The following is a 27,400-nucleotide window of genomic DNA, read 5'->3' as shown; positions in this document are numbered from 1 at the left end:
CGAATCCCAAACGGACATCTGTTGTACTCAAACAACCCCGTGTGTGTCGTGATGGTGGTCAGCTTCTTCGACTCACTCGCTAGCTCCTGGTTCATGTAAGCTGAGGTCAGGTCCAATTTTGAAAAAAGTTTGCCACCGGATATCGTCGCAAAGAGGTCCTCCGCTCTCGGTAGCGGGTAGAAACATAGAAACATAGAAAATAGGAGCAGGAGTAGGCCATTCGGCCCTTCGTGCCTGCACCGCCATTCAATGAGTTCATGGCTGAACATGCATCTTTGCTTTCTTAACCGTCTGCTGTACCTGCATGCCAACCTTCAATGACTGATGTACCATGACACCCAGGTCTCGTTGCACCTCCCCTTTTCCTAATCTGTCACGATTCAGATAATAGTCTCTCTGTTTTTACCACCAAAGTGGATAACGTCACATTTATCCACATTATACTTCATCTGCCATGCATTTGCCCACTCACCTAACCTATCCAAGTCATTCTGCAGCCTCATAGCATCCTCCTCGCAGCTCACACTGCCACCCAACTTAGTGTCATCCGCAAATTTGGAGATACTACATTTAATCCCCTCGTCTAAATCATTAATGTACAGTGTAAACAGCTGGGGCCCCAGCACAGAACCTTGTGGTACCCCACTAGTCACTGCCTGCCATTCTGAAAAGTACCCATTTACTCCTACTCTTTGCTTCCTGTCTGACAACCAGTTCTCAATTCATGTAAGCACACTACCCCCAATCCCATGTGCTTTAACTCTTGTGTGGGACCTTGTCAAAAGCCTTTTGAAAGTCCAAATATACCACATCAACTGGTTCTCCCTTGTCCACTTTACTGGAAACATCCTCAAAAAATTTCAGAAGATTTGTCAATCATGATTTCCCTTTCACAAATCCATGCTGACATGGACCTATCATGTCACCTCTTTCCAAATGCGCTGCTATGACATCCTTAATAATTGATTCTATCATTTTACCCACTACTGAGGTCAGGCTGACCGGTCTATAATTCCCTGTTTTCTCTCTCCCTCATTTTTTTAAAAGTGGGGTTACATTGGCTACCCTCCACTCCATAGGAACTGATCCAGAGTCAATGGAATGTTGGAAAATGACTGTCAATGCATCCGCTATTTCCAAGGCCACCTCCTTAAGTACTCTGGGATGCAGTCCATCAGGCCCTGGAGATTTATCGGCCTTCAATCCCATCAATTTCCCCAACACAATTTCCCGACTAATAAGGATTTCCCTCAGTTCCTCCTCCTTACTAGACCCTCTGACCCCTTTTATATCCGGAAGGTTGTTAGTGTCCTCCTTAGTGAATACCGAACCAAAGTACTTGTTCAATTGGTCTGTCATTTCTTTGTTCCCCGTTCTGACTTCCCCTGATTCTGACTGCAGTGGACCTACGTTTGTCTTTACTAACCTTTTTCTCTTTACATATCTATCGAAACCTTTGCAATCCGTCTTAATGTTCCCTGCAAGCTTCTTCTCGTACTCCATTTTCCCTGCCCTAATCAAACCGTTTGTCCTCCTCTGCTGAGTTCTAAATTTCTCCCAGTCCCCGGGTTCACTGCTATTTCTGGCCAATTTGTATGCCACTTCCTTGGCTTTAATACTATCCCTGATTTCCCTTGATAGCCACGGTTGAGCCACCTTCCCTTTTTTATTTTTACGCCAGACAGGAATGTACAATTGTTGTAGTTCATCCATGAGGTCTCCAAATGTCTGCCACTGCCCATCCACAGTCAACCCCTTAAGTATCATTCGCCAATCTATCCTAGCCAATTCACGCCTCATACCTTCAAAGTTACCCTTCTTTAAGTTCTGGACCATGGTCTCTGAATTAACTATTTCATTCTCCATCCTAATGCAGAATTCCACCATATTATGGTCACTCTTCCCCAAGGGGCCTCGCACAACGAGATTGCTAATTAATCCTCTCTCATTACACAACACCCAGTCTAAGATGGCCTCCCCCTAGTTGGTTCCTCGACGTATTGGTCTAGAAAACCATCCCTTATGCACTCCAGGAAATCCTCCTCCACCGTATTGCTTCCAGTTTGGTTAGCCCAATCTATGTGCAGATTCAAGTCAGCCATTATAACTGCTGCACCTTTATTGCATGCACCCCTAATTTCCTGTTTGATGCCCTCCCCAACATCACTACTACTGTTTGGAGGTCTGAACACAACTCCCACTAACGTTTTTTGCCCTTTGGTGTGCTGCAGCTCTACCCATATAGATTCCACATCATCCAAGCAAATGTCCTTCCTAACTATTGCATTAATCTCCTCTTTAACCAGCAATGCTACCCCACCTCCTTTTCCTTTTGTTCTATCCTTCCTGAATGTTGAATACCCCTGGATGTTGAGTTCCCAGCCCTGATCATCCTGGAGCCACGTCTCTGTAATCCCAATCACATCATATTTGTTAACATCTATTTGCACAGTTAATTCATCCACTTTATTACGGATACTCCTTGCATTAAGACACAAAGCCTTCAGGCTTGTTTTTTTAACACCCTTTGTCCTTTTAGAATTTTGCTGTACAGTGGCCCTTTTTGTTCTTTGCCTTGGGTTTCTCTGCCCTCCACTTTTCCTCATCTCCTTTCTGTCTTTTGCTTTTGTCCCCTTTTTGTTTCCCTCTGTCTCCCTGCATTGGTTCCCATCCCCCTGCCATATTAGTTTAAATCCTCCCCAACAGCACTAGCAAACACTCCCCCTAGGACATTGGTTCCGGTCCTGCCCAGGTGCAGGCCGTCCGGTTTGTACTGGTCCCACCTCCCCCACCTTCCAATGCCCCAGGAATTTGAATCCCTCCCTGCTGCACCACTGCTCAAGCCACGTATTCATCTGCGCTATCCTGCGATTCCTACTCTGACTCGCACGTGGCACTGGTAGCAATCCCGAGATTACTACTTTTGAGGTCCTACTTTTTAATTGAGCTCCTAGCTCCTTAAATTCGTTTCGTAGGATCTCATCCCTTTTTTTACCTATGTCGTTGGTACCAATGTGCACCACGACAACTGGCTGTTCTCCCTCCCTTTTTAGAATGTCCTCCACCCGCTCCGAGACATCCTTGACCCTTGCACCCGGGAGGCAACATACCATCCTGGAGTCTCGGTTGCGGCCGCAGAAACGCCTATCTATTCCCCTCACAATTGAATCCCCTATCACTATCGCTCTCCCACTCTTTTTCCTGCCCTCCATTTCACAGGCGCAAGGATAAACTCTCGATTCAGGCCGATTTCCTACTATGGGGTAACCGAGTAGTCATGCCTCAGATGGGCAGAGAGATGTTCATCAGAGAACTCCACAATGAGCACCCGGGCATTGTCATGATGAAGGCAATTGCCAGGTCACACGGTTGGTGGACAGGGATAGATGCAGACCTGGTACTTTGTGTTCGCAGGTGCAACATGCTAGGCAATGCATCCACGGAAGTCCCCCCTTAGCCCCTGGTCCTGGCTCGCCAAGCCATGGTCACGCATCCATGTGGACTACGCAGGTCCTTTCATGGGAAAATTGTTTTTGGTTGTAGTAAACACCTACTCCAAATGGGTCGAGTGTGACATTCTCAATTCAAGCACATCCTCTGCCACGGTAGAAAGTCTATAGGCAATGTTCGCCGCCCATAGTCTACCGGATGTCTTGGTCAGCGACAATGGCCCGTGCTTTACAAGCATTGAATTCCAGGACTTCATGGCAGGAAATGGTATCAACCATGTCAGAACGGCACCGTTCAAGCAGACCTCAAACGGCCAGGCAGAATGAGAAGTGCAGATAATCAAACAGGGGATGCTCAGAATCTAAGAGGGTTCCCTACAAAGCTACTTATCACGCCTCCTGTTGGCCAATAGATCCCGACCACACTCGCTCACAGGGGTCCCACCCACAGAGCTGCTAATGAAAAGGACGCTCAAAACCAGGTTATTCCTTATACACCCCACCATGAAAGAAATTATTGAGAGCAGGCGCCAGTCACAATGTGACTACCATGACGGGAATGAGGGGGCGCGATGTATTGATGTCAACGACCCTGTCTTTGTCCTCAACTATGCTGCAGGGCCTAAATGGCTCGCAGGCACTGTGATTGCCAAAGAGGGGAATAGGATTCTGGTAGTTAAACTTACCAATGGACAAATCTGCCGGAACCAAGAGGAGGAGAGCCCAGTCACTGTGGGCAGTCCGGACAGGCCTGAGGCACCGCAAACAGCAGACACTCAGGCCAGCGTCCAACAACCGGAGCCCCAACTCAGGCGCTCTACAAGGGAGCATAAACCACCAGAGAGACTTAACCTGTGATCCCAATAAGACTTTCGGGGGGAGGTGATGTCATGTATTTAACTGTCATTGTAACCCATGTATAAACTGACCTAAGTTGTACACCGTGAGAACATTGACAACTAGGTGGTGAACTTGTGGGAGACACTCCTAACCTGGACTTTCAGGTATAAAAGGGGAAGCTCCACCCACCGTCACTTCAGTGCTGGCTAATAAAGGTTACTGGTCACAGAGTGACCTTCTCTCAAGTATGGGCCTCGTGTGCATTTATACTGTATAGTAAGGACATATCAGCGACCAATTGTGGTAACCTAGGCCATTCATATGCCCAGGTTACCGCCTATGCAGTGCCAAGCAGTGGAAAATAGGGGAGGAAAACACAGAGTTGTAGTTTGCAGGAGGTGCATCGAGGAGGAGGCTCGGGAGGTTGGAGGAAAGGCCTATAAAGGCCCAGCAGTCGGGGAGTGAGGTGCGTCGAGGAGGAGGCTCGGGAGGTCGGAGGAGAGGCCTATAAAGGCCCAGCAGTCAGTCGGGGAGCGAGGTGCGTTGAGGAGAGGCCAGTCGGTGCAGCTGCAGCAGGGTGAGAAGGCAAAAAAAAAGTAGAAAGAAATCGAAAGGTGACGTCACAGCCAAGGGGGTAAGTGATTGGCCGGTGATTGGTAAGTAGTTTTTCTTTTTCTTTTTCTTTTCTATATCCGTAAGTAACATTTAGCATTGTTGTTGCCAATTTAAGTTTATCGAAGGGTTAAGTCATGGCAGGACAGCTCGGACAGGTGTTATGCTCCTCCTGTACTATGTGGGAAGTCAGGAACGCTTCCGGTGTCCCTGACGGCTACGTGTGCGGGAAGTGTATCCGCCTCCAGCTCCTGACAGACCGCATTGCAGCCCTAGAGCTGTGGGTGGATTCACTCTGTAGCATCCACGATGCTGAGAATGACTTGAATAGCATGTTTAGTGAGTTGGTCTTACCGCAGGTTAACGGTACACAGCCAGATAGGGAATGGATGACCAACAGGAAGAGCAGTGGAAGGAAGGTAGTACAGAGGTCCCCTGCAGTCATCCCCTTGCAAAACAGATACACCGCTTTAGGTACTGTTGAGCTGGATGACTCATCAGGGGAGGGCAGCAGCAGCCAAGTCCATGGCACCATGGGTGGCTCTGCTACACAGGAGGGCAGGAAAAAAAGAGTGCGAGAGCTATAGTGATCGGGGATTCAATTGTAAGGGGAATAGTTTCTGCGGCCGCAACTGAGACTCCAGGATGGTATGTTATCTCCCTGGTGCAAGGACCAAGTGGGTGCAGGGCATTCTGAAAAGGGCGGGTGAACAGCCAGTTGTCGTGGTGCATATAGGTACGAACGACATAGGTAAAAAACGGGATGAGGTCCTACAAGACGAACTTAGGGAGCTAGCAGCTAAATTAAAAAGTAGGACCTCAAAAGTAGTAATCTCAGGATTGCTACCAGTGCCACGGGCTAGTCAGAGTAGGAATCGCAGGATAGCTCAGATGAATACGTGGCTTGAGCAGTGGTGCACAAGGGAGGGATTCAAATTCCTGGGACATTGGAACCGGTTCTGGGGGAGGTGGAACCAGTACAAACCGGATGGGCAGGATCGGAACCAATGTCCTCGTGGGAGTGTTTTCTAGTGCTGTTGGGGAGGAGTTAAAAGAATATGGCAGGGGGATGGGAACCTATGCAGGGAGACAGAGGGAAGTAGAATGGTGGTAGAAGCAAAAGACAGAAAGAAGAAAAGTAAAAGTGGAGGGCAGAGAAGCCTAAGGCATAAAGCAAAAAGGGCCACATTACAGCAAAATTCTAAAGGGACAAAGTGTGTTAGAAAGACAAGCCTGAAGTCTCTGTGCCTCAATGCGAGGAGTATTGGGAATAAGTTGGACGAATTAACTGCGCAGATTGCAGTTAACGGATATGATGTAATTGACATCACGGAGACATGGCTCCAGAGTGACCAGGGCTGGGAACTCAACATCCAGGGGTATTCAACATTTAGGAAGGATAGACAGAAAGGAAAAGGAGGCGGGGTGGCATTGCTGGTTAAAGAGGAAATTAATGCAATAGTAAGGAAGGACATTAGCCTGGATGATGTGCAATCGGTATGGGTGGAGCTGCGGAATACCAAGGGACAGAAAACACTTGAGAGTTGTGTACAGACAACCAAACAGTAGTAATAAGGTTGGGGACAGCATCAAACAAGAAATTATTGATGCATGCAATAAAGGTACAGCAGTTATCATGGGTGACTTTAATTTACATATTGATTGGGCTAACCAAACTGGTAGCAATGCGGTGGAGGAAGATTTCCTGGAGTGTATTAGGGATGGTTTTCAAGGCCAATATGTCGAGGAACCAACCAGGGAGCTGGCCATCCTAGACTGGGTGATGTGTAATGAGAGAAGATTAATTAGCAATCTTGTTGTGCGAGACCCCTTGGGGAAGAGTGACCAGAACATAGTAGAATTCTTTATTAAGGTGGAGAGTGACACAATTAATTCAGAAACTAGGGTCCTGAACTTAAGGAAAGGTAACTTTGATGGTTTGAGGCGTGAATTGGCTAGAATAGACAGGCAAATGATACTTAAAGGGTTGACAGTGGATAGGCAATGGCAAACATTTAAAGATCACATGGATGAACTCCAGCAATTGTGCATTCCTGTCTGGAGTAAAAATAAAACGGGGAAGGTGGCTCAACTGTGGCTAAAAAGGGAAATTAAGGATAGTGTTAAATCCAAGGAAGAGGCATATACATTGGCCAGAAAAAGCAACAAACCTGAGGACTGGGAGAAACTTAGAATTCAGCAGAGGAGGACAAAGGGTTTAATTAAGAGGGGGAAAATAGAGTATGAGAAGAAGCTTGCCGGGAACAGAAAAACTGACTGCAAAAGCTGCTATAGATATGTGAAGAGAAAAAGATTAGTAAAGACAAAAGTAGGTCCCTTGCAGTCGGATTCAGGTGAATTTATAATGAGGAACAAAGAAATGGCAGACCACTTGAACAAATACTTTGGTTCTGTCGTCACGAAGGAAGACACAAATAACCTTCCAGAAGTACTAGGGGACCGAGGGTCTCGTGAGAAGGAGGAACTAAAGGATATCCTTATTAGGCGGGACATTGTGTTAGGGCAATTGATGGGATTGAAGGGCGATAAATCCCCGGGGTCTGAATGTCTGCATCCCAGAGTACTTAAGGAAGTAGCCCTAGAAATAGTGGATGCATTGGTGATCATTTTCCAACAGTCTACCGACTCTGGATCAGTTCCTGTGGACTGCAGGGTAGCTAATATAACACCACTTTTTAAAAAGGAAGGGAGAGAGAAAGCGGGTAATTATAGACCGCTTAGCCTGACATCGGTAGTGGGGAAAATGTTGGAATCAATTATTAAGGATAAAATAGCAGTGCATTTGGAAAACAGTGACAGGATCGGTCCAAGTCAGCATGGATTTATGAAGGGGAAATCATGCTTGACAAATCTTCTGGAATTTTTTTGAGGATGTAACTAGTAGAGTGGACAAGGGAAAACCAGTGGATGTGGTATATTTGGGCTTTCAAAAGGCTTTTGACAAGGTCCCACACAAGAGATTGGTGTGCAAAATCAAAGCACCAGTTGTTTCAACTGGTTGGGGAGACTAGAACTAGGGGGCACAGCCTCAAAATACGGGGGAGCCAATTTAAAACCGAGTTGAGAAGGAATTTCTTCTCCCAGAGGGTTGTGAATCTGTGGAATTCTCTGCCCAAGGAAGCAGTTGAGGCTAGCTCATTGAATGTATTCAAGTCACAGATAGATAGATTTTTAACTAATAAGGGAATTAAGGGTTATGGGGAGCGGGCGGGTAAGTGGAGCTGAGTCCACGGCCAGATCAGCCATGATCTTGTTGAATGGCGGAGCAGGCTCGAGGGGCTAGATGGCCTACTCCTGTTCCTAATTCTTCTGTTCTTATGTTCTTATGTATTGGGGGTAATATACTGACGTAGATAAAGAACTGGTTGGCAGACAGGAAGCAGAGAGTCGGGATAAATGGGTCCTTTTCAGAATGGCAGGCAATGACTAGTGGAATGCCACAGGGCTCAGTGCTGGGACCCTAGCTCTTTACAATATGTATCAATGATTTGGATGAAGGAATTGAGTGTAATATCTCCAAGTTTGCAGATGACACTAAACTGGGTGGCATTGTGAGCTGTGAGGGGGACACAAGAAGGCTGCAGGGTGACTTGGACAGGTTAGGTGAGTGGGCAAATGCATGGCAGATGCTGTATAACGTCGATAAATGTGAGGTTATCCACTTTGGGGGCAAAAACACGAAGATAGAATATTATCTGAATGGCGGCAGATTAGGAAAAGGGAAGGTGCAACGAGACCTGGGTGTCATGGTTCATCAGTCTTTGAAAGTTGGCTTACAGGTACAGCAGGCGGTGAAGAAGGCAAATGGTTTGTTGGCCTTCATAGCTAGGGGATTTGAGTATAGGAGCAGGGAGGTCTTACTGCAGTTGTACAGGGCCTTGGTGAGGCCTCATCTGGAATATTGTGTTCAGTTTTGGTCTCCTAATCTGAGGAAGGACGTTCTTGCTATTGAGGGAGTGCAGCGAAGGTTCACCAGACTGATTCCCGGGATGGCAGTACTGACATATGAGGAGAGACTGGATCAACTGGGCCTGTATTCACTGGAGTTTAGAAGGATGAGAGGGGATCTCATAGAAACATATAAGATTCTGACGGGACGGGGCAGGAAGAATGTTCCTGATGTTGGGGAAGTCCAGAACCAGGGGACACAGTCTTAGGTTAAGGAGTAGATAAGGAGAAATTTCTTCACTCAGAAAGTTGTTAACCTGTGGAATTCCCTGCCGCAGAGTTGTTGTTGATGCCAGTTCATTGGATATATTCAAGAGGGAGTTAGATATGGCCCTTACGGCTAAGGGGATCAAGAGGTATGGAGAGAAAGCAGGAAATGGGTACTGAGGGAATGATCAGCCATGATCTTATTGAATGGCGGTGCAGGCTCTAAGGGCCGAATGGCCTACTCCTGCACCTATTTTCTATGTTTCTATGTTTCTAGTTGCAGGCTCGAGAGGACAGCAGCAGCAGAAGCCTGTGGGCACAAAAATCAGCCTTTGCCAGCCAGGAAAAAAACGGTTATGTATCCTGGTCCTGCTGCCAGACCCCCTTGGATGATACCGGATCATGCACCAGTAACCCCCTTGTTGATCTGATGGTGGGGGAGGGGGGGCGGGGTGCTCACCAGCAAATTCCCCGAATTTTTTTGGGGGCCCGCGGCCCATTCACGGTCCCGGCAGACTGCTGTGCGGGACCGGCAGGCAACTGTGCAGCCACGCAGCTTAAAGGTCACCAGTGCCAGGCCCATCATTTTCTTCGGGCGCCCAACTGACAGGAGGAGAAATGCAAATTGGGTTGGGAGAGTCAGGAACGCCCCTCCCGCCTCATTTATATGACATCATTGGTCATGCACCCCTTGCATGTACAGGCCCAACTTCACACCACATTCCATCACGGAAGCCCTAAAAACCTCATGGAAATATAGAGAGTAGAGGTCACGCATAACAAGCGTCCCTCCGCCTTTTTATTTCCTGACTTGTGCACTTGGGAATGGAATTTTCACCACGGGAAAATGTCAGCAGTCGTCCTTCCTGGCATCAAAGTAAGTCACCCTCTCGAATAAATTCTGTTACTTTACTAGTTGTCGATCTTCACCAAATGATGAGCTGTAGTTGCCTAGTCCACTATTGCCTGCCTTTTTATATACAAGTCACATGTTCGCTGACTTCTACACCCGCAGAGGGACACCAGCGCTTGGCAAGGCAATACTTCAAGGTGGCAGTCAGCATACAACAAATGTCCTCTCCATCAGCGCCCCGTAGATCATCTGAACAAGGGGGTTTGCTAGTCTTCATTCCCCTTAAATTATCCCAACGTTTTTCACGCTTACTTCAAGATTTAGTCGCAACATCTCCAGTAATACTTCTATAAAAACTTTGCTTAACATTTCAGTTACTAACGTCATTGTTTTCAAGTTCGATCCTTCACCCCTAGCTGCTCTTTTAGTATTTTACCTGTTTCAGCAAATCCCTACACACTGACCCAGACAATGTCCTTCTCCTTACCGCTGCAAGGCTTGGGATTGCATTTTTATTCCCATTTTGGGAACTGCTTAGTTCATAAGAACATAAGAAATAGGAGCAGGAGTAGGCCACAAGGCCCCTCAAGCCTGCTCCGCCATTTAATACGATCATGGCTGATCTGATCATGGACTCATCTCCATTTCCCCGCTCACTCCCCATAACCCTTTATCGCTCAGTTTATTTGGGTATATGCTTATCTTAAATACACAACATTATAGTTCAAAAAGGGTTCTGTTTTTACTCAATTCAGAGGCCTTCCCGCAACATTTCTCTTCATTCTACCCCCATCTCCTTGGTCTTTTTTTTTAAAAAAAGGTCATACAAATTTCTGCACTGATCCTTATTGCAGGGATACTTAACGGTAATCCCTTCAACACCCATGGATCATCTGAAAAAAGTCATTTATCACATACTAAATTGGTTAGCAATTTAGTATCACCATCTCTGGCAATACTTCCATAAAACCTTTGTTTAAAATTCAGTTGTTCATTTCAATGTTTTTCCAAGTTCTACCTTTCTGTCCAACTGCTTTTGCAGTGATCACTAGTGTTCAGAGGTACAACCAAATGTAACCCTGATCACTTGTAGGAATCAGGGTCTACACTCATCATCGGTGGCTCCTCGTATCGAGGATGACTTGCTTCCACGCCAAAAAGGGATGAGTTCACAGGTGTTTCAATTAAGGACCTAATATTCCAGGTCCCGAACTACATCTTGAAGGGTGGAAGATGCCTGTGCGTGGGTTTTTTTAATGTGTGGTGGCCGTTGCACACCAAAGATGCTTTATAAATACATTAAGAGCAAGAGGATAACTAAGATAGAGTGGGGCCCGACCTGCGAGGACCTTAAAGGAGGAGCCGACGGCTGTGAAGAGGGCAACTGGATTGGACATCACCAAAATCCAGGTCGCTGATTGGAGCACGGGCAGGTACATCAGGAACGACGAGGTCCGGGAGAAGGAGCGGCGAGGTCGGGGCAGAGGGGCGGCGAGAGATCATGGAGCGACATGATCGGGGCCCAGGAGAGGCGTGAGTTCAGGGCCCAGAAGAGGCGAGGGCCCAGGGGCAGCACGGGCCAGCCCACACTCCGATATGTGTGCTCACTAGGTCCGTGCAGCAGAGCAGGTCTCCAGTCGCCTTGGTTAATCCTTGCCACTGGACCAAGACCTTGCTCTGTCAAGCCTGTGTGGTGGTCAATAGAGATACCCCAACACACCCAGTCAAAAAGCAATCTTGTAACACATTCACCAGTTGCAATTTTGTTGCATCCCTTGCATTAAGTTTTCACTCTCATTTTACTCAGAAAGCAAATAATCTAGGCTGACACTTCAGTGCAGCACTGAGGGAGTGTTGCATTGTCAGAGGTGCCACATTTCAGATGAGATATTAAACCGAGGCTCCAAACTGCATCTTCGGATAGATGCAAAAAAGCAGGGAGTAAAGTATACAGATTGGCTCGGCAACAACGTATCCAATGACTTTGGAGTTAAGAGTGTGTGGTTCGATGAGGGATTTGATGATGGAAGTTTTGAATAGGAGGGAGACAGTACATGAGGAGAGATAACCATTTACTATACGAGGGAAACCTTAGAGTCGGAGAAACAGTCAGGGACCTATAAAAGAGCCAGATAAAATATGCAAATAGGCAAATGAATGGTAAATAAAATTCAACACAGACAAGTACAAAGTACTACACATTAGAAGGAAAAGGTAACACAAGATTAGATAGGATTACATAGAATGTACAGCACAGAAACAGGCCATTCGGCCCAAATGGTCCACAGGAGTTCCTCCCACCCTACTTTATCTAACCCTATCAGCTTAACCTCCTATTCCTTTCTCCCTCATGTGTTTATAGAGCATCCTCTTAAATGTATCTTTTACTATGGATGGTGTAGAAACAGTTAACAGTAAAATGGAAAAAGGTCTGGGGGCAATAGTTGATTGACACTTAAGCTTAACATGTCAAATCTCTGTGGAGCAGCAATAATCAAAGCATGCAGAGTAAAAGTTGAAAGATGTCATCCTATAACTAAACAGTGCTCTGGTCACACTATACCTTGAGCATAGTGTTCACTTTTGGTCACCAAACATCAATACAGATGTGACACATGAAGCGGATAACTCGCAGCCAATGATTCGATTACAAGGGACAGACTGGAGAAAATTGAGACCATTAACCTTCAAAGGGAATGACTGAGAGGGAAGTATAAAAGACAGTAAGTGGCACAGAAAAGAATCAAGAGCACTACTTCAATGTATGCATTATTCTAGAGCAAAGTTTAACATAGGTTGAAACTGGTGAAAGGGAATTTTGGGGCAAATATCAGGAATTACCTCTACATGTAGCATGTTTAGCACTTGGAATGGCCTTCAGGGTAGAGTGAGAGAGACAAAAACCTGCAAGTCATTGAAGAGACCAATGTCGTGATGGAAGAAATGTAAGTTTTACTTATTCCGGATGGATAAGCAAAGGGTAAGTTCAGATGGAAAGTCTGGGACCAATGCAATGGTCTGAAGTGCTACAGGAGTGGCACAAGACAGATTTTCACTCCTGGCTCTCCAAGCTATTGATCTTAGTTGTGTTATATGGGAACAGGACGAGGTGGAGGGCAGGGGGGGTGGGAGGAGAGTGGGAGGCGGGGGAAGGAAAATGAGACATCAAGCACAAAACCAGGTATTTCTCACAGGGAAAGACTGAGGAGAGGTCACCACAGAGAATTCTCGTCGAATTTTTCGCACATTAGCACGGTGGCAGTGGTCTAGGAACGTAAGAACATAAAAAATATGAACAGGAGTAGGTCATACGAGCCTGCTCCGCCATTCAATAAGATAATGGCTGATCTGATCTTGGCCTCAACTCCACTTGAATATTGTGTACAGTTTTGGTCTCCTAACCTGAGGAAGGACATTCTTGCTATTGAGTGAGTGCAGCGAAGGTTCACCAGACTGATTCCCGGGATGGCAGGACTGACCTATGAAGAAAGACTGGATCGACTGGGCTTATATTCACTGGAATTTAGAAGAATGAGAGGGGATCTCATAGAAACATATAAAATTCTGACAGGATTGGACAGATTGGATGCAGGAAGAATGTTCCCGATGTTGGGGAAGTCCAGAACCAGAGGTCACAGTCTAAGGATAAGGGGTAAGCCATTTAGGACCGAGATGAGGAAAAGCTTCTTCACTCAAGAGAATTGTGAACCTGTGGAATTCTCTACCACAGCAAGTTGTTGAGGCCAGTTCGTTAGATATATTCAAAAGGGAGTTAGATGTGGCCCTTACGGCTAAAGGGATCAAGAGGTATGGAGAGAAAGCAGGAATGGGGTACTGAGGTTGCATGATCAGCCGTGGTCATATTGAATGGTGGTGCAAGCTCAAAGGGCCGAATGGCCTACTCCTGCACCTATTTTCTATGTTTCTATGTTTCAATTTCCCTGCCCGCTCCCCATAACCCTTGTCTCCCCTAGAGTTCAAGAATCTATCTATCTCAGCCTTTGAATGTATTCAATGACCCAGCCTCCACAGCTCTCTGGGGTAGAGAATTCCAAAGATTCATGACCCTGAGTGAAGCAATTCCTCTTCATCTCAGTCTTAAATGGGCGACCCCTTATTCTAAAACAATACCCCTAGTTCTAGATTCCCCATGAGGGGAAACATCCACTCAGCATCTACCCTCAGAATCTTATGGGTTGGATTTTCAGCTCGGTTGCGCCTCACTTTGCACCCCAGAGGGGCGGTAAATGGTGTTTCTCGGCGTAATACTGGTTGTCCAGCTTTTACCGCCCGGCCGGCAAATTCGGATCAATGTTTGTGGCGGTGCAAAAACTTACTGTCTCGCCATCTAGTTTCACTGAGATCATGATGTCAATTATTGTGCAACACTCTGCTACCGCCCCAGATGCAAAATTTGGCCCTAACGCCTCATTTAATGCCCGTCCCAGGAAACATTTGAAAAACCAGGCATTCCCAGGGTGCAGCAGGCGGTTTTGGCAGCGTTTTAAATGGAGGGATGAGGCTCCTACATCACAAGTCACATTGACTACAACGCTGCGTGAAACTCCGACTTGCAAACGGCACTTTTATCTGCCAATACAGTGCTCTTACAAGGTGAGTGAGAAAATTTAATGGGAGCATTATTAGTTCAACAGCGTATCATGCTCCATGCTATTGCTAGGTGGCGTCAATATAGAAGAAGAAGGGCTCTTGGCCATGTCGGCCCATGGATGAGGAGAGGCTGAAGACGTCTAAGGAGGAGGGCTTACCCACCACGGGTTTACAGGCACCAACGCTCATACCTCCAGTTCTCTGAGGAGCAGTGTGTGAGAAGACTGCTGACAGAGATATGCCATCTCCTACAGGCAGACCCATGCATGCACCGCTCTGGAGGCAGCCTTCAATAATCCCCTCAACAGGTCTCCCAATTCATGGTGGTGTGCTGCATGTTGCACAACTTGGCCATCATGAGGGGCCAGGCATTGCCAGTGGGGACTGCAGGCCCACCTCAGGAGGAGAAGGATGAAGAGGAGCCTTGCAAGGCCCCCATTGGAGAGCCACACCATCCACGGGGGTAGCAGCGTGGAGATGCAGCCGGACCAAGAGCCGCATGTTGCCAGCTCATGATGGACCGGTTCTCCCAAATGGAGGAAACTGAGGGACGGAGCTAACACTGGACACGCTATGTGTCCTCATAAAGGCACATCTCTGGTGAACGTTGGAATGATACACAAGACACCAATGGCAAAGGGTGAATCATAAATTTTCCGGCAACAAAGTAATAAAAATTCCCCCCACCAAAATAAAACCATACAATATACAACGTTATGTTGCAGGGCACTGAGCAGCAATGAAGTTCCTTAAATCAACAAAACTTTTTTAACGCAGCGATTTTCGGCTGGGACGCAAAAACTTCTTTGTGAAACACCTGATGTTCCGCCCCGGATCATGGAATCTCATTTTTTGCCAAATTTTGCAGATAAAGGCGCAAACTTTTTCCAGGCAGCATCAGGACCACCCCACCGTCATTACCGTCCCAAAATCTCAAAGGCCGAAAATCCAGCCCGACATTGAATAACATCACCTCTCATTCCTCTAGAGATTGGTGTGCAAAATTAAAGCACATGGTATTGAGGGTAATGTACTGACGTGGATGGAGAACTGGTTGGCAGACAGAAAGCAGAGAGTCGGGATAAATGGGTCCTTTTCAGAATGGCAGGCAGTGACTAGTGGAGTGCCGCAGGGCTCAGTGCTGGGACCCCAGCTCTTTACTATATACACTAATGATTTAAATGAAGGAATTGAATGTAGTATCTCCAAGTTTGCAGATGACACTAAGCTGGGTGGCGGTGTGAGCTGTGAGGAGGATGCTAAAAGGCTGCAGGGTGACTTGGACAGATTAGGTGAGTGGGCAAATGCATGGCAGATGCAGTACAATGTGGATAAATGTGAGGTTATCCACTTTGGTGGCAAAAACACGAAGGCAGAATATTATCTGAATGGCGGCAGATTAGGAAAAGGGGAGGTGTAACGAGACCTGGCTGTCATGGTACATCAGTCATTGAAAGTTGGCATGCAGGTACAGCAGGCGGTAAAGAAGGCAAATGGCATGTTGGCCTTCATAGCTAGGGAATTTGAGTATACGAGCAGAGAGGTCTTACTGCAGTTGTACAGGGCCTTAGTGAAGCCTCACCTGGAAAATTGTGTTCAGTTTTGGTCTCCTAATCTGAGGGAGGACGTTCTTGTTATTGAGGGAGTGCAGCGAAGGTTCACCAGACTGATTCCCGGGATGGCAGGACTGACATATGAGGAGAGACTGGATCAACTGGGCCTGTAGTCACTGGAGTTTAGAAGGATGAGCGGGGATCTCATAGAAACATATAAAATTCTGACGGGACTGGACAGGTTAGATGCGGGAAGAATGTTCCCGATGTTGGGGATGTCCAGAACCAGGGGACATAATCTAAGGATAAGGGGTAAGCCAGTTAGAACTGAGATGAGGAGAAACTTCTTCACTCAGAGAGTTGTTAACCTGTGGAATTCCCTACCGCAGAGAGTTGTTGATGCCAGTTCATTGGATATATTCAAGAGGGAGTTAGATATGGCCCTTACGGCTAAAGGGATCAAGGGGTATGGAGAGAAAGCAGGAAAGGGGTACTGAGGGAATGATCAGCCATGATCTTATTGAATGGTGCAGGCTCGAAGGGCCGAATGGCCTACTCCTGCACCTATTTTCTATGTTTCTATGTTTCTAACTCCAGCCTGTACTCCCAGCCAAGCATGTACTGTGGCTGAGAAAATAATAAAACGAACTATAATCTAGTATTTAAAACAAACATTTTTTGTCCTCCATTCCCCTTCAGATCACACTGTGCTCGTGATTTTAAAGTCAACAACAACAATTAAACTTCAGAAACCCAACTGCATCGCTCAGAAGCATTAAAACCTGAAAGCTCAGTCTTGATACAGCAAAGCTGTTCGATCTTAGCCAGCATAGGAGTGCTGGCATTATAACTGGCCTCCTATCCAGAAGTCAAGGATGGAGGTAGGCAGAGTATTAAAAAAAGCCAGAATTCCCACTCCTCGGCACTACTCAGTAGTCCCTGCTGAACAAAGTGCAAGTGTACGACATCGGGTGGGAGCACCAATCAGCCTCTCACGGGTCACCCTTTTCTTTTGGTCGAACAGCCTGCCAATTCTCACTGCCCCAGCTCACACCTGAAGAATGGTCTGCTTGGGAGAATGGAGGATGCCCACAGAAGTATACCCCAGCAAGGGCTGGCATTTCCAGGAGAGAAGTGGTAAAGAGATGGGCGGAGCCAAGCAAATTATCCTGGCGTAACATGCCGTGAATTTCTGCATTGCCCACATTGGAATGCAATTTGCTGCCAGACTACCATTGTTTTACAGAGAGAATCCTGGGGAGGTGGAAATGTCAGTGTTGGAGCAGTAACTAGTCACTTGCCCCAGGGCGAAAGGCTAAGCTCCTGTAATTGTTCCAAAGTATTAAGCAGTTTTAATTTCCTTCAAATGTTATGAAACCTACTTAAACTCAAAGAGGAACATGACAGGAAACTGCACGACTGAAAGCTCGTCTTTAATATATCCAAATACACTTCTATTTTTAAATCTAAACATGTACATTAACAATGACCTTTGCAGAGGCTATAAAAAAGTTACTATTTCTGATTAAAGACCTTTGCAGCTATCAAAATATATAGATATGTCACTTTCATGTTCATATTTGCATATCAGTTCTGAAAATCCCCAGAAATGAGGATTATAAATCAAAATAAACAGATGTCTCGAGAAAAACACAGCATTTCTCTACTTAACATTATTCCTGGAATAAACTAAAACATTTTGGCCTGGTTAGATACTTTTTTCAAAAAAAACGTTTTCCCCGTAATCCAAAGACAATTAAATTCCAGTTATTTTACCGCGATTATGTCACAAATGGAATCTTTCAGAAAAAGAAGCATCATATGGCAATGGACTAGAGCAATCTGGCTGCCTGCCTGGGAGAGGCCAGGGGTTGGGGTGAGTGGGTGTATGGGGTGAAGTCCTACAAGCAGCTGTACCCAGTTACAACAGGTTAGATGTAGCATTTCCCTCTCCTAAAGATGGTGACCCAGATTGGGGTATGGTTCCACGAATGGCAATGGCCTTTGGTGCCTCACCCAAGGTAAGACTTTCTCGCTGTCATTCCCAACTGCAGTCACCCTCCTGGATTTAACTTTACTGTAAAAACGCTGCTTCTGTCCCCGAATAGATTCAGTGATCAGACCTGAAAGGTCATCGACCTGAAACGCTAACTCTGTTTCTCTCTCCACAGATGCGGCCTGACCTGCTGAGTTGTTTTTCAGCATTTTCTGTTTTTATTTCAGATTCAATGACGTGTCGTATTTAACAGGTTACAGGACTACACAACATTTCGGGACACAGGGAAGGCCATGGATTACAGACTGAGGGCTGGCAATTCATCTCGGGCAGTGGAGCAGTACGGGTGATATTGGATCGGCCGCCTGTTATATGCAGCGCTCGGTACTCAATCCCTTTGCAGTCAATGGATTGAATATAACAGCGGCCAATCCGATATATATACGCTTTTTAGCCTCACCGTCCGAGACCCATAATTCTCTCCTTTCAGCGATGCATTCTATTCTCCTCTGCATCGCAATTTTTTTTTTGCATTGTAAACTAACTTTTGTTATAATTCTTTTTAGTCAACCAGAATTATTTTCCTTGCTGTGTGGTGAAGCCAGACGATGGAGTGAGAAAGGGGGAAAAAAAAGAAGCACGTGTCAGTACTTTCTCCTCCCATTGTAAACAGCAGATCATGAGTGTGCATATCAAGAAGGAATTTGTCCTGCCTGCAGGAACGTTTGGGGGTCAGTTTAACCAAAGTTGCCAGGCGGGAAACCCAAGGGATCGGGAGCCTCACTGTTTTTACACCAAGCCCGATTTTGAAGTCAGCGGAGAGTAATATTGGGTGGGCTGAAAAACCAGCACCAGACATAAGTACACAGAACCAGCGCAGGCACGCACACTGTCTTCCCAACCCTACTCCTGCACATCATTACTCACATCCACATACCTTGTACGCCCACCCATCCCTCTCTATCTACATTATCACATCCCCATCTGACTAACCACCCTTCAGACTGACCCTCATTCTAATGCAATCATACCAACTAATACCACACAAGGAGGCCATTTGCCATTGGCACCCCACTCCAACATAGTCACCATTTAAAGATGTAACCCATCCATTCCTTACACTCATCCCATCACTCTCACTCAACCTTCTCTTCTTTTCCTCCTTGCAGGAAAAGAGAGTCCACAATAAGAGGGAGTGGGAGAGAACTGGAGATAGCACTCCATTATTGGCCACCCTAACATCAGCAGAGGAGGCTGCCCCGGAAGCCTCTGGAGTCGCGAGAAGCTGGATGTGGGAGATGGAGAGAGGGGGACATCTCAGCAACCTGGTGACCGAATTACATCTCATACAGCCACATGGCAGTCACTCATATGGGGACTGATGTCAGCAGAGAGTGAATGTTCATCATGTGCATGGGATCCAGGGCAAAGTGGCAAGTTGGATCCAAAATTGGCTCAGAGGCAGGAAGCAAAGGGTAATGGCCGATGGGTGTTTTTGTGACTGGAAGGCTGTATCCAGTGGGGTTCCACAGGGTTCATTGCTGGGTCCCTTGATTTTGTGATATATATCAGTGATGGACTTGAATGTTGGGGGTATGATCAAGAAGTTTGCAGATGACACTAAAATAGGTTGTGTGGTTGATAATGAAGAAGAAAGCTGCGGATTGCAGGAAGATATCAATGTACTGGTCAAGTGGGTGGAACAGTGGCAAATGGAATTCAATCCAGATAAGTGTGAGGTAATGCATTTGGGGAGGTCAAACAAGGCAAGGAAATAGACATTAAATGGTATGACACTGAAAAGTGTAGAGGAACAAAGGGACCTTGGAGTGCATGTCCACAGATCCCTGAAGGTAGCAGGCCGAGTAGATAAGGTGGTTAAGAAGGCTTATGGATTACTTTCCTTTATTAGTCGAGGCATGGAATACAAGAGCAAGGAGGTTATGCTTAAACTGTATAAAACACTGGTTAGGCCGCAACTGGAGTACTGTGTGCAGTTCTGGTCACCATATTACAGGAAAGATGTGATTGCACTGGAAAGGGTGCAGAGGGGATTTACAAGAATGTTGCCTGGACTGGAGAATTTTGGCTATGAGATGTTGGGTCTGTTTTCTTTGGAACAGAGGAGACTGAGGGGAGACCTGATTGAGGTGTATAAAATAATGAGGGGCTTGGATAGAGTGGACAGGAAGGACCTGTTTCCCTTGACAGAGTGGTCAATAACCAGGGGACATAGATTTAAAGTACTTGGAGGGAGGTTTAGAAGAAATATGAGGGAAAATTTCTTCACCCAGAGGGTAGTGGGGGTCTGGAACTCATTGCCTGAAAGGGTGGTAGAGGCAGAAACCCTCACTACATTTAAAAAAATACTTGGATGTGCACTTGAAGTGTTGTAGCCTACAGGACTTCGGACCGAGAGCTGGAAACTGGGATTAGGCTGGCTAGCTCTTGATCGGCCGGCGAGGACACGATGGGTCGAAATGGCCTCCTTCCGTGCCATAAATTTCTATGATTCTATGATGGGGGTGCCCTTATCGCCACATGTGTGCAGTCTATGACTCCCTGCATCCATGAGAAGCCAGCCAGAGCAGCAAAGCCCAGCACCCGCTCTGTAACACTGGCTTCATCAGCGGCATAGTTGATGCAATTGGCTGACTTGTCAAAGAGAGAAATGGTGACCTGCGTGTTGAATTTGTGTGTTGCGGGATGCCGCAAATATCTGTTGCAGATCCCTGGAAGGACCCTGAGGCGAAGATGTTGAGGACGTTGGTGACTTTGACAGCCACTGGTAAGTCTTGTCCACCCGTTCCTCTGGGCTGTGGATTTTGCTCCAGCAATCTGCAAATGCCTGCGACGACCTGGCGCAATAGCTTGAGCCTCCTTTGACACTGCTACTCAGTCATATTGAGGAAGCTCATCTACTGCCTGTATACTGTGCTGGGGATATCACCTCCGATGCGGTACAGCCCTGTGCTGATGCCCTCTGTCCTGTGCAGCATCAGGTTGGTGAGGAGAAGGTTTGTGGTGCTGCTGGTGTGCCTGGTGCTATTGATTTTGGGGTTCATTGTGGTCCGATGCTGAGGACTAAGGTGAGACAGTATAAATGGCACCCATGCTGATGGAATAGATGGCAGGTGAAGTAGAGATGAGAGAAGCAAGCTGTCAGTGGTATCATATGTTGTACCAATGAGGTGACAGTACATCCCGACTTTGCTGAAAAGAATTGCAACCTCTAGAAAGTAAATCTGTGCTGATAATACAGTCAGCATCAGCATCTGCCTGAGGAAAGTAACCAGGTGTCAGTTGGAATTATTTATTGTACTTTCCATGCTGTGCACTAATGAGCTGGATCAATGGCCACTCAGGTTCACAGACATGGTTCCCGAGCTGCGTGATTCCCTTGGTCATCCAGGGAAATTTGAAAGGTAGGATGAAAAGGGCATTTAAGGGTCTGACAAGTACCTAATAATGACTTGAATTAGCTTGCCTGCTTCTGCTATTCGGGTCACTTATGCACAGGCAAACACACCAGAGGGAAAGGCGCGTGGGGGCGGGATGACGGCGGGTCCCTGACCCCCTCCGAGTTATTTCAAATATCCCTCCCGATCTGCCTCCATTCCCGCCCGTAGGGACATCAGGAAATTCCAGCCATAATCTAGGCTGACGGTCCCAGTGCAGTACTCAGGGAGTGCTGCACTGTCTGAGATGCGGTCTTTCGGATGAGATGTTAAACCGAGTCTCCGTCTGCCCACTCAGATGAACATAAAAGATCCCGGAGGGGAAATTTACCCCTTCGTTAAGGCTCGCTACCACCTCCAATAGGGTAGTAAGGCCTTTCTGCCCGGGGGCAGGCAGCGGGGCTGACCCATCCGCAATTGCCCTTGAGCTGGGGGCGGCGGGAACGGGTTTCTGCCACGCCCGTGTTTCTGTCCCAAACGGTGTGCCAACCCCTTACTGCCCAGCGGGGGAAATTGTCCCATGGGAGCACCGCCCCCTGAGTCGGCCAGACAATGGCGGCCACTGGTTCGGCCGGGGACACCAACAGGCAGCCCGGCACCCCCTCGTGTGCCAGGCCGCTGGCCCAGCCGAAGCCCTCCCTAGTGGCCCAGTGGGCTCCACGTTGGTCTCGCAGCATCCCTCCCCTTTAAGTGAATGGGAGGGATGTTGCAATGAGTCAGCATGATGGGGCACGTCTGCATTGTGCTGATGTCATCAATGACCTGCTCAGCGCGGTGGTGATAGACACCGCACCGCTCCCTCGCAAACGTGCTCCACATCGCCTCAAACAGTGCCCAAAGCACTGGGAGGCAGTGTCAGCGTTAAAGAGCCCAATTTTCCAGCTCTTCTGGTGGGCGATAAATTTCTGGTTAATTTAAAGTGCCCTGCCCAATTTCCCGCTGAGGGTAATTTCGGCCCCCACCCCCCCACCATGGCACTATTTTGAAGAAGACAGGGCAGTTCTGCCTGGGGTCTTGGCCAATCTTTATTCCTCAACCAATGTCACTAAAAACAGATTATCTGGTCATTAACTAATTGCTGTTTGTGGGACCTTGTTGTGCATAAATTGGCTGCTGTGTTTCCTACATTACAACAGTGACTGCATTTCAAAAGTACTTTATTGGCTATAAAGCACTTTGGGACATCCTGCGATCATGAAAGGCTCCACATAAATGCAAGCCTTTCTTTTTTTTTTAAATTATTTTTGCAAAACCATCAATCCCATTTGTTCTATATTAGATTATCACTTTTTCAAAAAGAAGAGAAAATTCTCAAAAAAAGCCATAATTCTACACGACAAATAAAATACTTGAAGTAAATGCCTCACCAGGTTAGACCCTAGAGGGGGCTATGACTCTTTCTCGGATTGTATTATTTGCCAAATATCGGGACCAGCCAGAGCCAGAAGCTTCTTGCTTCCAGCTTGTCCGGATTTATCATTCACACAAGTGTCCTGAAGAGAAATGTCTATCTCCTTCACCAGCCTTTGTAGCCACAATCTACTCAATCACAGCACAGTATAAAAGCTTTGAATGAATTTCAGTTGTCAAATGATTGAACACCATCTCTGGTGCTGCAGCTTGTGGAATGTGAGACTGCCTACCTCAGGCTGCACTGCTCAGCTCACTGTTCGTTCATCCTGCAAAACAAAAAGTAAAAATAAAAGTTAGCAACCACACCTCAGGTTTTAGGATAAAACAAGGCATCATTAAGCTATCCTCAGATTGGTTTTATTTAGAATATATATTTTTTTAATTACTTGGATCTAATAGATCTTTGTGAAGTTAAAGCTTACCATTTGCAGCAACTTTGGGAGTAGGGATTGTATTTTTCATTGTCACATTGCTGTTTCTGGAACCTTGCTGTGCACAAATTAGCTGCCGCATTTTCTGTTTATAACAGTGACTACACTTGAAAAGGTACTTAATTGGCAGTAAAGCGCTTTGGAAAGTCCTGAGGTTGTGAAAGGTGCTGTATAAATGCGCCTTGCTTTTCTTTTACAACAAAAAAGTCCGGTTGAACTCTTGAAAATCTTAGCTGAAATATTAAACAGATCCTCAACAAATCACCTTGCTCCACTGGTATCTAATTTGCACATTAGTACTTCAGTTGATTAGAATAAGTAGGCCAGAGTTATTCATCTGCTGAGAATGATTTGCAAGTGTAGTTAGTTTTTTGGGGGGAAAAAAACGGACACTACAACTTCTTCTTTACATTTGTCCAAGAAATCAGAAGTAGGCTTTATGACAACATTTTATTGTATGTGCTGCTGATACCTACCCACCATTAATCAACCTTATCCTGCATAATAGCAACCTCTCAGCTCTTCCACTCACCCACAACCGCCAAGCTACCAGCCTTGGCTGGGTTGAAAACTTAAATTTTGCACTTGGAATTTCGACCATATAACAGGTATCAGCTGCAGACCAATACCAACTTAAAGCAACACACACTCAACAGACCCGTCTTATTCTGTCAGCTGCACATTGCTCTATAGCCAATGAAAGTGGAGCTACAGGCATGGGTCACCAGCAGCCAAATGTTAGAACATCAACAAAAAGCCTAATGTGCAGTCAGCAATCCACTCATTTAAACATTTAGAAATGAAGGGTGATATGAGCCCAGTCAATGGGATACACTGCAGTTGGTGAAAAGGTACAGGTGTGAGGCTACCTTCTGAAGGAGGCAGATAGTGTCACCAAACTCAAGGAAGAACTGGACAGATTTTTATCAGAGTAAGAATCTGACTCTTTGAAAAATAAAGGGTTCGAAATTCAGTACCGCCGTTTTTGAGGTGGGGTCACCGGCTGAGTGCTGATTTTAGCGGCAAATGTCAGCCTCAAAGTCCTAAATTCAGTTTGTACGCCCAAAGATGAGAGAGCAGCGCTAAAATGTGGCATTGTACACTCATCCTCAGGCGGGAGCTCAAGAGGCCTACTGAATTTCCCGACGGCAGGCTGCCGCCATGCTCGAACAAAAACGTGAAGAAAAGAAACCTGAAACTTCTCCAATCTACACACGCACACTTCCCCACTCTTAAAGCTAATGAAAACATGCAGAAATAAATAAAAGAGAAAAACTTACCTTCCTTTCCAGGCGATTGCGCCCGAGATCCGTTCTATTACGACCACTTTTTCCTGGCTGTGCAGCCGCCAGTAAATCAAATGTCACGACTGATTCATCTAGGAGGCATTGTACGCTGGATGACGTCATGATTTCCATGGCGTTAGCCAGCGGTACGTTAAGTGTTTACACCCCTAAAAAATTTCAAGCGAATTTCGCGTCAGGCATGAACAACACCGATCGCCACTCCCAGATAACAACCAACACCGGCTTTATCAGCATGCGTTATCAACCGAATTTCGTCCCCAGAATGCTAACTTTCAAACTAATCCAAACTTTCATTCATTTAATTCTGGAAAAAAAAAATTAGCCTTTAAATAATGAAAAGGCTTTAATGTGCTCTGGCAATCAACCAAAGTAGAAAGGTTTTCCAAGTAATGACAGAGTATATTGGTGCTCCAAGGCTCTGGTGACCCAGGCATCAGCCGCGGCTCAGTGGATAGCACTCTCGTCTCTGAATCAGTAGGTTATGGGTTGAAGTTCCACTCCAGGAACTTGAGCACAATATCTAGGCTGACACTCCAGTGCCGTGCTGAGGGGATGCTACACTGGCGTCCTTCAGATGAGATGTCAAACCGAGGCCCCATCTGCTCTTTCAGGTGGATGTGAAAGCTCCCAAGGGACTATTTCGAAGAACAGGGGAGTTATCTCCAGTGTCCTGGCCAATAGTTAACCCTCAATCAACATCATTAAAACAGATTATCTGGTCATTATCTCAATTCTGGTTATGGAACTTTGCCGTGCGCAAATGTGCGTTTTTTGCATTACTAAAGTGACTTCAATTCAAAAGTACATCATTATCTGTAAAGTGCTTTGGAACGTCCTGAGGCAGGATATAAATGTAAATCTTTCTTTTTGCTGTGATTTCCCAAATGGCAGCCTTCCTAGAGTTGGCCATGTCGGTAGGGGAAAAAAGACCCAGATAGGAGACAAGCACTTATTTTGATGTGTAGGAGGAGCACGTAATTTGAGTCAGAGATCATGTTAATCTGGGCTCCAATCTGGCTGCTAGGATGTGCACAAAAGTAGCCCAACATACACATTCATTGGTCTTCCCTCCTTCCTGGGAAGTACAGCAGCACAAATAATGTCAGCAATTGTAGGCACAAACTTACTACTCAATGGAACAACGTATGGGCTTCTCTAAATACATTTGAACATGGGAATTATTTATTTTCTACGGCAATTTTCTCCCCTCTTTGGCATAATTTCTGCTGAAATTAATTTCCTCAGGCACCAGTTTCCTTCTGTAGGGCCCAATTTTGGCCATGACTTGCATCAATTTTTTTGGAGTAAGTCGTTTTTTCTGGCCTAAGTTAAAAAATGCCATTTTTCCCCCAAAATTTGCTCCAGAGTAAGTCAGTTAGGTACGATATTTTTTAGTTCAGTTTTTTTTTCCAAAAGGGGGCGTTCCCAGACACTTATGCCAATTTTGGCCATTTATGCCACTTTGGCCAACTAAAAGTTACTCCAAATCGACTTAGGTCAGCGTATGTGGCCAGCTCTGAAAAACCTTGCGGGCAGTGAAGAAATCGGCGCAGGTAAGTACATTTAAAGCAGCAACACTTACAAAGCACTAAACAAACCACAAAAAGTAATAAGCAATTAATCATTAACAAATAAAAAATAGAAGTCCTATCTTTTCTGCCAGAATCAAGTCCCCCCGCCATCAAAACACTCTTTCTCCCCCCCCCCCGCCCCATCAAAACACTCTTTCTCCCCCCCCCGCCCCATCAAAACACTCTTTCTTCCCCCCTCCCCAAAAATACACTTTCTTCCGCCCCCCCCAAAAAAAACTGTCCTCCTTTTCCGCCCCCCCCCCCCCCGCCAACCCTCCCAATCAAAACTCTCAAGCACAACCATCAATAGATAAAAAATAAAACTGAAGTCCGACCTCGGCCCAGGAAGTCAGCGGGCCGGCGGCTGGTGCGGGAGGCCACTCGGCCGGGGATAGGGTGCAGCGAGATCGGGGCGTCCCTTCGGCCAGGGATAGGGGCTGTGAGCATCGGGTCCTGCTCACAGCCCACAGGACACGTTGGGAGGGCAGGAGCATGCGCGCAGACTTCACTGTGCACGCCGCAGGTACCGGCAGTGCTTTCTGCACTAGCCGGTTTCTCCGCCCCCCCCCCCCCCCCCCTCACTTCACAATGCATACCACGGTGGGACACCGGGGACTCGGAAGAGCGGCCAGGATGGGGCGACATTTTTCCGGCGCCGTTTCCAGTGCGCAAAGTCGGCGCACTTAAAAGGGGTTGGGCAAAATTGAGCCCGTAAACTCATCCAAGTAGCTATTGTTCACGCCTGTGCCTCGACAGTGAGCTCAGGTCCATCCTGTGCTCCACCAACATCCATTCTCTTTCTCTCACACACACACACACACACACGCACAAAGGCACACACAGACAGGAGTCACTAGGCAGTAATCAAGGCTGGTTTTGTCCTCTCGAACCCAGGCATACCAAATATCATAGAATCATAGAAGTTTGCAGCACGGAAGGAGGCCATTTCGGCCCATCGTGTATGTGCCGGCCAACAAGAGGCTATCCAGCCTAATCCCACTTTCCAGCTCTAGGTCCGTAATCCTGCAGGTTACGGCACTTCAGGTGCACATCCAAGTACTTTTTTAATGTGTTGAGGGTTTCTGCCTCGACCACCCTTTCAGACAGTGAGATCCAGACCCCCACAACCC

General features: G+C 46.6%; 1 long non-coding RNA gene across 7 annotated transcripts in view; it reads right to left on the bottom strand.

Annotated features, from left to right (window-relative positions):
• The window catches only part of LOC139267437 (uncharacterized), a 584,220-nt gene that overhangs the window by 446,206 nt on the left and 110,614 nt on the right, over nt 1–27,400 (bottom strand). For all 7 annotated transcript variants that reach the window (XR_011593903.1, XR_011593905.1, XR_011593907.1 and 4 more), the window contains exon 2: nt 23,192–23,227. This is a non-coding gene — a long non-coding RNA (uncharacterized lncRNA). The remainder of the gene's footprint in view (nt 1–23,191; nt 23,228–27,400) is intronic.

The sequence above is a fragment of the Pristiophorus japonicus genome, chromosome 7, assembly GCF_044704955.1.
Source record: "Pristiophorus japonicus isolate sPriJap1 chromosome 7, sPriJap1.hap1, whole genome shotgun sequence".
In the NCBI taxonomy this organism is placed as follows: domain Eukaryota; kingdom Metazoa; phylum Chordata; class Chondrichthyes; family Pristiophoridae; genus Pristiophorus; species Pristiophorus japonicus.
This window is presented reverse-complemented; position numbering and strand designations above follow the sequence as displayed.